Below are 13,841 nucleotides of genomic sequence, written 5' to 3' on the forward strand. Positions count from 1 at the left end.
TCCCATGGGACGCTCCATCTGCCCCACCATCTTAGCATTCACAAGCTGCCTGGTACCTTGAGGTATGTAGAAAAAACATTTAAACCTGTGTCTATGTCTGAATCATTGAATCTCTCTGAATCAATTTGGAAGGTTCTGATTCAATTCAGAAAGATTAAAGGGTCTCCTGATTCAATTTGGATTTGGAGATTCAGCTGCCAAATCAGGCCGAATCTTCGCCAAATCGAATCGGCAACCAAAGCTTCACATAGCCCTAGTGCCTGCAACCTTTTTAAAAAACAGACCAGGACACCATTCTTCTGAAACAGGTTTGCCACTACCAGTCTCCTTCTCAGGAAGTGTCATGTGTTACAGCAATCCCCTGAACCCAACAGACATTCACTATTGAGTCCTGGGGGTTGGGAGACCAAGCTGCAGTTTAGAGCAGCTGCGCGTCTTCGGCCACTCTCCATTAGCCCCACCCTTCCCCCCTCCCAGACCTGGCGGCACTATCTTCAGAATGGGAGGGGAGAAGGGAACAGAAGGATCTCATTCTAGGGCTTGAGGGTGGGGTGGATGGATTGGAGCACCCCGCTCTAGCACCAGTTGGGCAAGCCCCAAAAGAAGGTCCCTCCCCTCCCTTTCTGCCACTCCCATTCTGAAAACAATGCAAAGAGCAGGGCTGGGCTGTGTCAACCCAGCCCTGCTCCTGGCACACCCTGACACAAGTTAATGAAGGTGCTCTGCTTTGAAGTGCTTTCATCTGAACCCTCATGTAATGTTCTGTAAGCACATGGCTATAGAGTGTTTTCAGTGGCTGATTATGTAACAAAATGTCACTTGCATCAGTGCCCTCAGTCACTAGAGAGCACTCATCCACAATGTGGAAAATTAAAGTTTAATCCCCTGCCTCAGGGGATTACAATGGATATCCCCTCCTTTCAGGAGAGCAGCTTCACTACCAGTCCATAGACTAATCTAATTGCCACTCCTTCCTCTAAAAGTTGTTCTGTTGTCCATAAAATAATTAAACATGTGTTGACCCTGAGAGAGAGAAAAAACCAACAGTCAGCATGATTGCATAGGCTAGTTGTTAGGGCCATCACCTGGGAGAAGGAAAACTTGAGTTTCTGTCTAGTTTGTGGACTGTTTCAGCATTTCATTCAATATCCAATAACTGTTTAATGTAAAAAGGCACAAACTATCCTTGGTGTAAGTACTTCCCCAGTACCTAAACTGCATTTAGGCTACATGATCCTTCTTCCTCTCCTTGGCCCAATTAATCTTTAATTGTCTATGTTAAAGTACAATGTCAACAGGTGGGAGAAAGAGTAACAACCAGGCCCTTCATCCTCATTCTAGAGTAGCTTACAGCTAGGTGTTTGGGGTACTATTCTGAGAGATGGGAAAGCTGGGTTTAATTCTCTTTTCTGCCTGGGGACTGTCAAAACCACATCTCACATATCCTGAGTGAATGTTTTGTATTGACTCTCAGATAAAAGAACAGCCATCTTATCAAAGGAAGTAGCAGTTGCTGCATTTTATGTGGAGCCTGATTTTGCTCTGCATATGCACAGTGGATTGAGATTCTTTAGCAAGGTAAGTGTAGTAATGCCTAGCTTATGGGGGGGTATAGCCATGAAATAGGCACAGAGCTGCACTTGATAGAAACTCAAGTAATTCTGGGCATGTGCACAAGCAGAATTTTAGGTACTTAGGGAACTTTAATGTTGAAGACTGAGGGATGTATGTATTTCAGGAGTCTCCAATGTTAAGTCCCAGCTAAACTGAGACTTTGAGAATTGCAATTTTGTATTTAGTCCCTAAAGTGTAAGAATACATTTTCTGTGCCAGGCAGTGGAGCCCTCAAAAATACTGTACTGCTCTGCATGAGCTTCCTATTGAATTAGAAAACAATGTGGCCACCTTGAGCAGGCTAATTAGAACCTTGATGTCAGCTGGCCAGATGCTCCTTAGCATAAATGCTGCTTACACTGTACGTTTGTGATGCAGATGTGGTTGTAGTGTCACTTGGGGGCTTAAGTCCCTTTTTGGAGCTGTTCGTGGCCTTTCTGTTCTCCATTATCCTGTTGGTAACACAGTGTTAGCTGTACTTCCCTTTCTTCAAGGGCCAGTATGAGGATAAACACAAGTCCTGCATCAGTAAATTTAACTTATTTGCTTCCCATTATATGGTTTGGTTTAAGGAAGGATGCTCCAGATATTAAGCTACCCGCCTTGGTCTTAGGATACTTGCATTAATCTAATTTGTAGTCATAGATTTCTTGCATCTTAAGGCAGGTTCATTTTTCTATGCCTTACTTTCCCTTGTGTACAATGGGAATAACAATACTTCCTTGCTGGGGAGTTGTAAAGATAAATACATTAAAGATCATGAGACACTGAGAGACAGTGATTGGAGCTATATCTATACCTCAGACAGATGGACCTTGAAATCCAGTTATCTGTGCTGATGGGTATCTCTAGCTATGCAGCAGTTCTCCAGAAGGATATGAAAAAGACAACAAAGAAGTGAACTACACAGATCTCAGCATTCATAATATTTTATATTTCACTGTATGTGCCTATACATGGCATTAATGCAGCACAATAAACTCCGGTGAACTTCACACCAGAGTTTATTGCTCCTGGGTGCACTGTTTACATGTGTACCCAGGACTGCAGCAAGTTGAGCTGAGATGTCACAGCCCTAGCTGGCAAGGGACCCAGGAAGTCAGCCTGCCATCCCAGAGCTACTCCCCTTGGCTCAACCTGCTGTGAAGGGGCTGGCTGGAGCATGAGGGTGCTATAGCATGGGGCTAGCTGGCAGGCAGTCCCTGCACTGTAGCATCCCATGTCCCAGCCAGCACCAGTCACCATCTACACATGTGTTGCTGTGGAGTAAATAACTTCACCATAGGTTAGTTCTTATGTTGGGCAGTACTATCCTAATGAGGAGTTAAGTAGTTTACTCTGGCCTAATAAGGGCGCATGTGTAGATAGTGCCACTTTACTGCAGAGCTAATTAGTCAACTCAGTAAAGCTTCTTGTGTATATGCACCCACTGTGAGCTTACTAAATTTTCTTTGCTTACTATCTTAAGCACAAACCCTACTGTATTAAGATGAGATATCCATTAACAAGTACCATTAACTTAGGTACTCAGTTGGTCTACACATTCATTAATGCACAGTGGTTACTGTGCATTTAATTTACTAGATGTATAATCAAGTACTAAATAAATGAGCCTTAAGTGGAGTTACTGAGCAGTGGCATTGGTGAACACCTTTTAAGTGATACTACTGTTCAGAGCTTAATAATACTGCATAGTAGCATATTAGCACTGTTAGCACTGTGACACGCTACTGTGCAGTATTATTAGGCTACTGTGCAGTTAGCGTCTCATGTAGACATGCCCAGTTTTGACAAAGCAGGCAATTAGAGTTCTAGAGCAGTCATTTCTTCTAGGCTGGGGTTCATAGGCTACGGAAGGCTGGGGCTAAGAGGGCTTGGCCCCCCCTCCTCCCCCCCCAAATGCAGGCAGCCTGAGTGCGGGCTTCAGGCAGCTGCAGCAGGGTGGGGAAGGGGCACGCACAGGCACAGACGAGCAACTGGAGCCTGCAGGTGGCCAGGAACCTAGCTCAGCTGTGTGCAGAGCAGTGCCCAGATGAGCAGATAAATGTGTGGATGGGAAGGTGTGCTGGGGAGGGAAGGGGTGTGGGGGTGCAGATCGAGGCCTCCATAGGGGGTGGGGTGAATGAGGCCCTGGGGCAGGTTGTGGGATGCTCACTGCCTGGGTGGCTCATCCAGGGAGGGCAGTCCTGCTGCTGCTGCCCACAACTCTGGGGCAGGCATAGGTGGCACATGCCCGCCCAATCTGTGCTGTGTGCAGGGTGGAGGCAACTGCCACTGTGGGCTGTGCTCTTCACTCTTCTGTCGGTGCCCTGGCAGCTGCGTGATGCCATGTGACTCCCACCACCAGGCAGGCAGTGCAGCCAGCGCACAGGAGGCACATGGTGTTGCATGGCTATCAGGGCACTGGCAGCAGGGTGCAGAGCACAGCTCACAGTGGCAACCACCTCTGCCCTGCACACACATCGGGGGGGACGTGCCCCCTGTGCCTGTCTTGGGTGTACGCAAAGCAACAGGAGCCTCCCCCCATGCCACTGAATGAGCCATCCAGGCTCCGAGCCTCCCATGATCTGCCCCAGCCCCGGGGCCCCATTCACCTCTGCCCCTGTCTTTGCCCCACTCCCTCACTCACCATAGGGGGCCTCAATTTGCCCCCATGTCCCTTCCCCACAACTGAATTACTTGCTGGGGAGGGGGTGCGTGCATGCTTCTACTTACACACTCAGCCCCCCAAATCATATTTTCTTCCTCCGCCTATGCTGGGGTTTCTATTTCACAAACCGGTACCCATCTTTTAGTCTGAATGATTTTGATTCAGGAGGTAAGTCTATTTTTTCATTGGTTGTATCATGTGACTAAAACGATTTGCTTGTGTATGATGTTTTTTATTTTTATTTTTTGTCAAAGAGCTCAAAGATCTTTATCTTCCAAGCAACTTGGATAGTTGTTCTTAACCGAAGCAAACAAGGAATAAGCTCAGGCAGCTAACTGTTGGAAAGTTTAAGTTCAATGGCAAAGTCACAGGGACCGCAAACTAGATCTGTGGGCAGGGGCTATTACCATGATCCTGTTTGTTTTTTAGTGTGTCTGGGCTATTTCAGTAGTTGTACCAATTATTGATCTAAAACGTTGTCCACAGTACAGATCTGAGGATCTTGGCGAATCCATGACTGAAAAGGCAAGAAAATGTCAATAGAAAGCCAACACTGATAAATGAATAAAATGCCACAGTTAGACAAGTCCAACATACACCCAGTAATTTAAAATAAAAGCAAGGGCCTTTCTACATAGATTTGTTTTCATTTCTCTTTATTGTAAAGAAAACTACAAACCACTGTAGGGTTAGAAAAAAATATAAAGGTGACACACTGGGTTATAGTCTGACCACTGGGTTTATTATTTCATGAGCTATATCACCAGCAGGGTACTTAGTTCATGTTTGAGAGTATGCACAAGTAGTTTTATTTATAGAATTAGTACAGTCATTTTCTCCCAGTTTAGAGAAACTAAACAGGTTGAGCTTGAAATTTGGCACTCTAATTTTACATAGCATTTGAGCAGGTTTGGAACAAAACCTTTCCTTATTTTCTGTAGATTTAAATGAAACTGTCTATTGTTTATTTTACCCTGAGCAACCCTTAGCAAGCAGTGAACCTGAGGAGGAAAAGGAAAATTTTCTTTCAAATCAGGGTATTAGGCAAATAATGCTGTGAGGACTTGACAGTTTTAATAGTTATGAACCCAACCAGCTTGGAAAGATGGATAGGGCTCTATGAAAGGGTTCTCATGCTGCCACTAAGATCAGTGCCAACAAGTCACTACTTTAGTAGCTAGGACTGCCCATATTCACAAGACTACTAAACTGATTGTGACTGTGACTGTAGTGAATTAGTATTAAGTGGTAACAGAAAACGGAGACCAGTGAATTCAATAAATGTACTCAGCACATATATGAAATGATGTGGTATATGGAATAAGATACCTAACACAGCCACAGTACAGTGTTCTTCAAACACTTGGCATTAAATTAGTTGATCAGATGAGATGGACAGGACACGCAAGCTATTCCTTTTGCTTCTTAGAAGCACTATCACATGTTATTGATAAATTCTAACACAGAGAAAATGGGTACTCTCAAATAAAATAATTGTTGTTGGTAAATATGAGAGAGGCAAAGAGTTTAACAACATGATGCTTCCTTGCAAGCTTTTCCAAATGGGTTCTATACACTAGTGTTATAGTAAAAGTAGTGCTGTTATGTGAATGTGTAATTAAGTTAGCGAGGTTTTTAATCAAAGATGGGCCAAAACTCCATGGTCAAGTACATAATTTGAATTTGGAGGATATTTGGATTTGAGTCCCAGATTTAAAACTGGACCACAATTTTGATTTTAAATTAGTTCTGAAACTGGAACAGACCTGTTTGCCAATTCTTTAGAAACAGTGGAAATTTTTCAATATTTCCACAAATAGAAGCCAAAAGCTCACAAGTTGCAGTGCCATTGAATCAGACCACAAAACCTCATTATGAATCAGCTTTATACCTTATTTAAATGAACTTCATGTACACTCCCACCTCAGAATTGGTTTCTTAGCTGTTCTGTTGCTCTGTATTTCAGAAAGCAACTTTTATAATGGTGTGTTATCCCTTTGCATAATGTTGAGCTCATCAGTTCAAATCATTTTAAAGAAATAAAAATCTCATTGGTAATTAGTTTCTCATCTGGACTCTAAAACCATCTGTCCAGAAGGATTATCACCAGGAAACTGGAGGCTTAGAAATCCAATGTACTTGTGCACTTTAGAACGAATACCACAAACGTTCAGTGGAAAGCCACTGTCTAAAAATTAAACCTCTGTGTCTTGTTGAACAGTCTGTTTTTTCCAGCATGTTTTCAGAATTACTAGAATGGTTTTAGAAACCTGACCAGAGACAACATTAGTGTTCTAAGTCTTGCCAGAGACCCACACAAGTTTTGAACATCAGACTATATTTGCTACAGATGAAAGAGTAATTAGAAGCCTGTGGAAAATATTAGTATTTGAGCTGGAAATTTTCCTGCACATTTCAGGTACTGTATTCATCTACATCTCAGCACAGAAGGAAATGTATTATATAATGCTATGGAAGTATTAAATAGCTCTTGTCTCAGATGTCAATGTTAAAAACATTGGAGCATTTTAGAATATGGATTAAGGCACTGAACACAGTGGGAAGAAGCTAAAATGGCAAGAACGTTAAGGTACCCGCTTACTTCTTTGTAGACACATGTATGAGAAAAAAAGATAAAAAGCAAAGTGATTCCAAAGAGCTGAGGTAAGTTTCTTCTCTCATCACCCAGTGGAGCAGCTCAGGACTTGGACTGCTGAACAGGAAAAGGAAATAAAATTAAACTGTGTTCTCCAGCAAAACAAGCTTCACAAATCCAATAAAAGTCCCAGGAAAAGGTTTTGGCTCAAGGGTTACCATAGCAGTTGTCCAATTTTTTTTATTTTCTATTCTGCATAAAACAATGGAGCAAATATTGAGAGACTATCAGTAAGTACCTAGGAGCCGCATTCAGCTTTATGGAGGCTAACAAGACTGTTTACAGTACAAAAAGGTAAGCATAGGCCCTGCAATATCAGGGAGCTGCCAGGCACAGAGTTTTAAGTTCCCAGCAGAGAAGCTGCCTCAGCCCACTTTTTAAAGTTCCTTAGGTGCTGGGAGCCAGAGACCAGGGAGCCTCTGCCCACCATCTGGGTCTCAGCACCCACGGAGTTTTAAACAGCATGGTTGCAGCCCAGCTGCATGCACATTCTTTAAATGCACATTCTGTGCCAAGACCCATGGTGCAGGGTATGGGAAGCTGGGAAATGCCCTAGCTGCTGCTTCCACACATACCCCAGAAACTTAGAAAAGCAGGTGTGCTGCTGGGGTCACAGCTGCATGCCCACTTCTTAAAGATCTGGGATGTAATAAGCTCCAAGCTGGGGAGATGCTCATTGATGTCCAGCTCATAGCACCCCACTTCCCGCTAGGGGTCAGTAGAGATGCCATGTCTAGGACCCAATGCAACCCCCAGCCCAATCCCACTGATCGGCTAGGATATGGCTTTGTCCTAGACCCTATGGATGCCCCATGCTGTATCCATACACATACCTCAGTATCAGGATCTATCATGAGTCAGCCCCAATATGCTATAAAAATGTACGTTATATGTGGAATATCTTTGTGGAGCATTTGCTATACTACCATGCCATAGATTGCCGTTAATGTGTGGCTGGGTTACTATTTATGACTTGATAATGGTGTCATAAATGTAATGTATGTCAGGGCCCTAAGAGCATATAATGAAAATTACCTCTCACTAGCTTTTTGCACTGCCTTCCAATTAACTTCTGATTCTACTTTAAAGATCTGCTGAAAGCATTGACTGAGGTCATTTCAGAGTCATTAGCTCTTTGATCACTCATGGAGGTTGGGTGAGGTCCCAGATGATTGGAAAAAAGCCAGGGGAGGAAAGAAGGAGGATCTTGAGGATTACAAACCAGTCAGCCTGACCTTGATATCTGGAAAGATCATGGAGCAGGTCCTCAGGGAATCTATTGTGAAGCACCTAGAGGAGAACAAAATGAACAAGAGCAGACAGCATAGACTGACCATGAGCAAGAAATGCCTGACAAACCTGATTTCCTCCTATGATAAAGTGACAAGCTCTATTGATGTGGGGAGAGCAGTGGCTGCAATTTATACCTTAATTTCAGCACGGCTTTTGACACTGTTTTCCATGACACTCTCATTAACAAGCTTAGGAAACACAGACTAGATGAAAGTACTGCAAGGTGGATACATAACTGGTTTGATCATTGTTCTCCATGATAAGTCAGCAATGGCTCAATGGCTAGTTGGGAGGAGGTATCAAGTGGGGTTTCCTAGGGGTCTGTCATAGGTCTAATATTATTCAACATCTTCAATAATGATTTGAACAATGGGATTATATGCACTCTTAGCAAATTTATTTATTTATGTATTTATTCATCAGTGTTGCCAACTCTCATGATTTTGTCACAAGCCTCTGAATGCTTGATACTTTCTCTAGGGTCCTAGGATCTGGAGCTGTGCAATTATCTGAAGATCTCCTAATTTTATTTTGTTTTGTTTTATTTTATTGTTACAAGACAGATGAGAAAAGAAAGAAAAGGTCAAACCTGAAGGCTCTAAAGCAGAGGACAAAGAAAAAGTATTCCATTTTTTTTACTTTAGTTTATAATTAATGAGATTTTTTTAACGCCATGATATTTTGAAGTCTGACACTTGATTTTTAAATGACGGGAACAGGCGATAGTGAGTTAGGTACTTATGTCATAAAAGAGTTTGGCAAGCATTATTGCACCTAAAAGACCTCTGTGTCAAGAATCAGTAGGTTCCTATTGGAAGGAGGAGGAGATTTCTGGCAGAGTTGGAGCCAGAAAAGCTGGGTTCTAGTCAGAGACCATCATGTGACTTGGATTAAGTCACTTTTCTCCTCAGCTTCACTTCTCCCATCTATTCAATTAGGGGGAAATGAGATATTATTGTTATTATACTCTATAATAAGATATATTATATCATGTATAACACTGAAATAATTAACATTTGTGAGGTACTCTGCATTCTTTACAGGTTAAAAACAGCAAAGACCTTATTATGTATTATCTATATTATACATTAATAATATACTTATATGGGATACAACTGGTAGCTGCTATGGTATTTATACCTTTACTGGTAATTAATATATGACCCAAATGTGGGTATTTTGCTGCTCCTACATTTCCATTTTAAACCTTACACTTTTATTTATTTGACTCCCAGAGCTTACAGTAGGTCAGTCAGATGCCCTGATGTTTGTGAGACAATCTTTCTCTTCCAGCTGAATTGCCATAGCTCTAGAGATTGCATAATTGTCTTCTGAATTTCTATGTGAAATGTGGGGGCAATGTAAGTTTCCTCTTAATGCAAAGCAGTTGTCTAGTGATCTCTCAATGAAATAATCAGGGAAGGACACTTATTTCTACACCCTCCCCACCTTCAAATTCAAGGCTGATGGCTATTTGCAGATCATCTACCACAGAATTTATCAAGACAGAAAAGAGAAGTTCTTGTACATGCGCTGCTCAGAACTTAACATCTTGATCTCCTGCCCCATGACTGTCCCACTGTGGATACTGCAAAAGTGTGCATAAGGTAAGTAAAGCCTTTTGCATTTGGTGGATCTTGACTTAGAATTAGATTTTAAAGCCATTGAGACAGATAAATGGTAGCAGTGTTGTAAGTGGCTTGCTTTTCTTTGGTGAGCTTGATCTGAGTATGAGAGAGGATCTGATGAACTAAGGTAAGAGGCTGCATCAGCAACTCTAAATATTGTACAATAATTCACTTTCTGTTGAAGACCAATCCTGAAGCCACTTCTTTCTCTTCCTCTTCACACACAATCCTCACTTCTTCATAAACTGTCATTCTACCTCAATTTTCTCACGAGTAGTTCTCAGTCAAATAATTGTATGCTATTTGTTTTCAAGGAAAATGTGAGGTAAATTGGAAATGTGATCTCAGAGATACGAGGATTTTAAAAAGCAAGCCTCTCTAAAAAAAATCTTTGAAAAGTCCTCTGATGGATTCTAGCTTCTGCTTCCTGCCCCCACTCCTGGGGACATGGCCATGCAGTGCGAGGGGGCTGGTGCACCCAAGCTGCATGCTTCAAATTTCAGTTTTAGTAGAAAAATTAAAATGCTATTTGTCTTTAGTAAGAGCTAATGTTTGATGTATATTACTTTAGACACAAAACTGTTACCTTTGGATTTATCCTCCAAAAGTACATGACCCTACAAGAAACCTGTCAGGGCCTGGTGGAATTTATAAATTCCAGGAGTAAATTGGGTAACTTTGTCAATTCTTACAAGCTGAACCATCTGTATTGTGAAGGAGTTATCAGCTTGTTTCTGTGGCCCCTGCTGCCTATCTTCTTAGGAGCCAGGAATGTCTGACACCCTGGTCATTCAGGAAACTGTGATTTTTGGCTGGTGTTGTGAAGGCTGGGAGTGAGCCGACTTTCCAAGCTGTCATGAATAGGTGTGCTCCTACGTTACAAACTACTCTGACAAATTTTCTCTGGATTGCAGTCTCTGAAAGTTTTTCTGCTGCTGTTGAAAGGTGAATAGGGGCAAAACTGGAACTTGAACGTAATGGTTCCAGATTTTCTGAGATTTAAGAGGACTTTTTTTTAATTCTCCAACCTGCTGATTACTTGATTTCCAAACTTTAATTCTACATCTCCCTGGTCTTTGTACTTTTATTTTTATAAATTGTTGTACAGTACACTTCTTGTTTAGTATTTATCTTAACTGTATCTTAATACTTTTTACTTTCATGGGGATTGATATTTAGTTCTAGGTTTGTCAGCAGTGGACATGTAACCACGTTTTATTCTATCTGTATTTTTAAAGAGTTCTGTTGAACTTACTGTGTTATAGTAGAATCATTAGTTGTTCAGAACATCCCAGGAGGTCACACTTGGTCTTCTTCTACATTGCCTCCAAACACAGCTGTCATCAGGTACAGAGTTGCTTTTGTGTAACGCTTCTTCATTCAAAAGTATTTACAGCAACTGTAAAACAAGAAAGTCTTGGTTAGTTCATTGTTTGTGGGGTAGGATTTTGGAAATACAGTTTGGGTTTTAGAAAACATCTAGTCAAGCACAACATTTTCAGTTATTTTCACTCATGTCCTGCAATTGATGATTTCTAGAAGGAAAGCACATAAATCAGGTGACATTTGCTAGAAATGCTTTATTCTTATCAGCTAGGAGTAAGAAAATTTGTGGCCTGATAGTGACAGAATATGGCTTTCCTGGGTTAAACTATACATTTACCTCTGCTACTGGTTTAGAAATACTTTAGAAATACACAGAGGATTTTTAAAAATAAGAGCACAGTGCCTCAGGGAGTACTGCTAGTTTAAATAACACATGAAAAGTATTTATGAGCCTTTTTTTATGAGGTGGTCAAAGCAAAGACCATCCAGCATGTAACATAAGACTGGCTAAAGAAGAAAGGTTTTCAAAACCACATTGGAGAGTTAAGAATGAATGGAATTTTATTTCAGTCTCTATTGCTTATTTAAATTAATGATGTTTTCAGATGGGGCCTAAATGATAATGCAGATCAAGGTGAGTCCTGCCAGAAAGACAGAACGCTAGTTTATTATTCAAAGAATGTTACTGACTAATATTGAAATAATCCTAAATAGATAATGGGTTTAGTGAAAAGAGTTTTTAAAACAGTGACTAAAGAACATCGCAAGTAAACTTTAAATTCACTTGAACTACATGGGTTCATACTTTTATGATGCTTTTGAATAGTACCACGTTCCTTCACTGAAGATCTCCTGATATGTGTGGGAGAAACTGTCCAAGATGATGGAATGAAGTGCAAACTAAATCCTATAATGCCCCATCCCATTTGGTGTCTGAGCATTCTCAGCGGGTGCCTTCCCTGTGGGTCAGTTGCACATTGTAGAAGCAGTTGTGTTAAACTGTACATATGAAAGAAGCTCTGTACAGCAATGAAATTTAGCTACAATAAGTACAAATCCTTGGGATTAAATTATTGGTGTTGTTTTATATACATAAAAAATTCTGGAAGAATGGTAGGTGCCATGTAAGATGCAATGTCTGTGTATAATCTAACAATATAAAAAACAGAGAAAGGTGGGGAAAGGGTAACAACATAAAAGCCAAGTCAAAGACATGACTATTTTGTCTCAAGTTACTTTCATTTTATAAAACATATTTGTTTTTCTTTGTCTACTTAGCCACCTACCTACTCCTCCTCCTCTTCTTAATCTAACCTCTCTTAGCTTCTGATTTTTCAAAATGTCAGAAGCAGTCTGGTGGTTCTTATTAAGGTAGGGGCCCCTACCTGGAATTTCTGGAGATCCTGAGTTCTTTCTGTGCTACTATTCCACCACAGCCTTTCACTTAACCCTCATGCATTTACTCTGGTTCCAACTCTTCCCTTCCCTTCCCAAACTTTTCTCCTCATCTTTTATCCCATTGAAAAAGTGGATTGACTATAGCATTCTGTCCTAGTTTATTAGACATAATGATAGTCCACATAATTAAATTCCACCCCATTTACTAGCCAGATTTGTCAAGCTTGGGTGTATAAGTTTGGGCATCTCTACATACTTATCAACCTAAATAAACAGCCTGACATTTGGAGGTGCTGCATACCCAAAGCTCCCAGGGACTTCTAAAACTAATGCTAAAGCAGGTAGCAAACTAACTGCTAAGTAGACTAATTTACTGCACAGTAAGTGCCTGCACATGTATACAGTGATGCTTTACTGTGCAGTAAATTAGTCTACAGGGCAGTAAAGCATCTTGTGTAGATGCATCTACTAAGAAATATCCTTCCCCTAGTAGTCCCCAAGGTAGGTGTAATTCTTACCTTCTTTCATCACGGTACACGGTCCCACTAGGGGGAATGCCTTACTGGACCTGGTATTGGCAGCGGGCGATGATATGGTAGGGGACCTACAGATTGGTAGTCACCTGGGGAACAGTGATCTCCCAATTAATAGAATTCATCATAAGACGTCGAGTGGGTAAGGTAACTAGTAGGGTGAAAGTGCTAGACTTTAGGAAAGCTGACTTCAATGAACTCAGGCGATTAGTCAAGGATGCACTGCAAAGTAGGAGTTATGAAGAGATGGGAGCCCAGGAAGGGTGGCTGTACCTTAAGGAAATGATCCTTCGGGCACAGAGAGAGACGATCCCGATGCGAGGAAAAAGAGGGAAAGGGGCCAGGAGGCTTCCTTGGCTGACCAGAGAAATCCAGGGCAGCCTGTGGACTAAAAAGGGAGCATACGAAAAGTGGAAACGGGGAGAGATTACCAAAGAGGAGTATACCTCCTCTGCTCACACTTGTAGGGAGGCAGTTAGATGGGCCAAAGCTACCATGGAGCTGAGGATGGCATCCCAAGTAAAAGGATAACAAAAAATTGTTTTTTAGATATATAGGGAGTAAAAGGAAGGCCCAGGGTGGAATAGGACCCTTACTAAATGGGCAGAAGCAATTGGTGACGGACAGGGGGGACAAGGCTGAACTCCTCAACGAGTTCTTTGCCTCAGTGTTCCTAAGTGAGGGGCAGGACAAGGCTCTCACTGGGATTGTAGAGGCAGCAGCAAGGCACCAGACTGCCATGC

This window comes from Alligator sinensis, unplaced genomic scaffold, assembly GCF_000455745.1.
Source record: "Alligator sinensis unplaced genomic scaffold, ASM45574v1 scaffold71_1, whole genome shotgun sequence".
NCBI lineage: Eukaryota > Metazoa > Chordata > Crocodylia > Alligatoridae > Alligator > Alligator sinensis.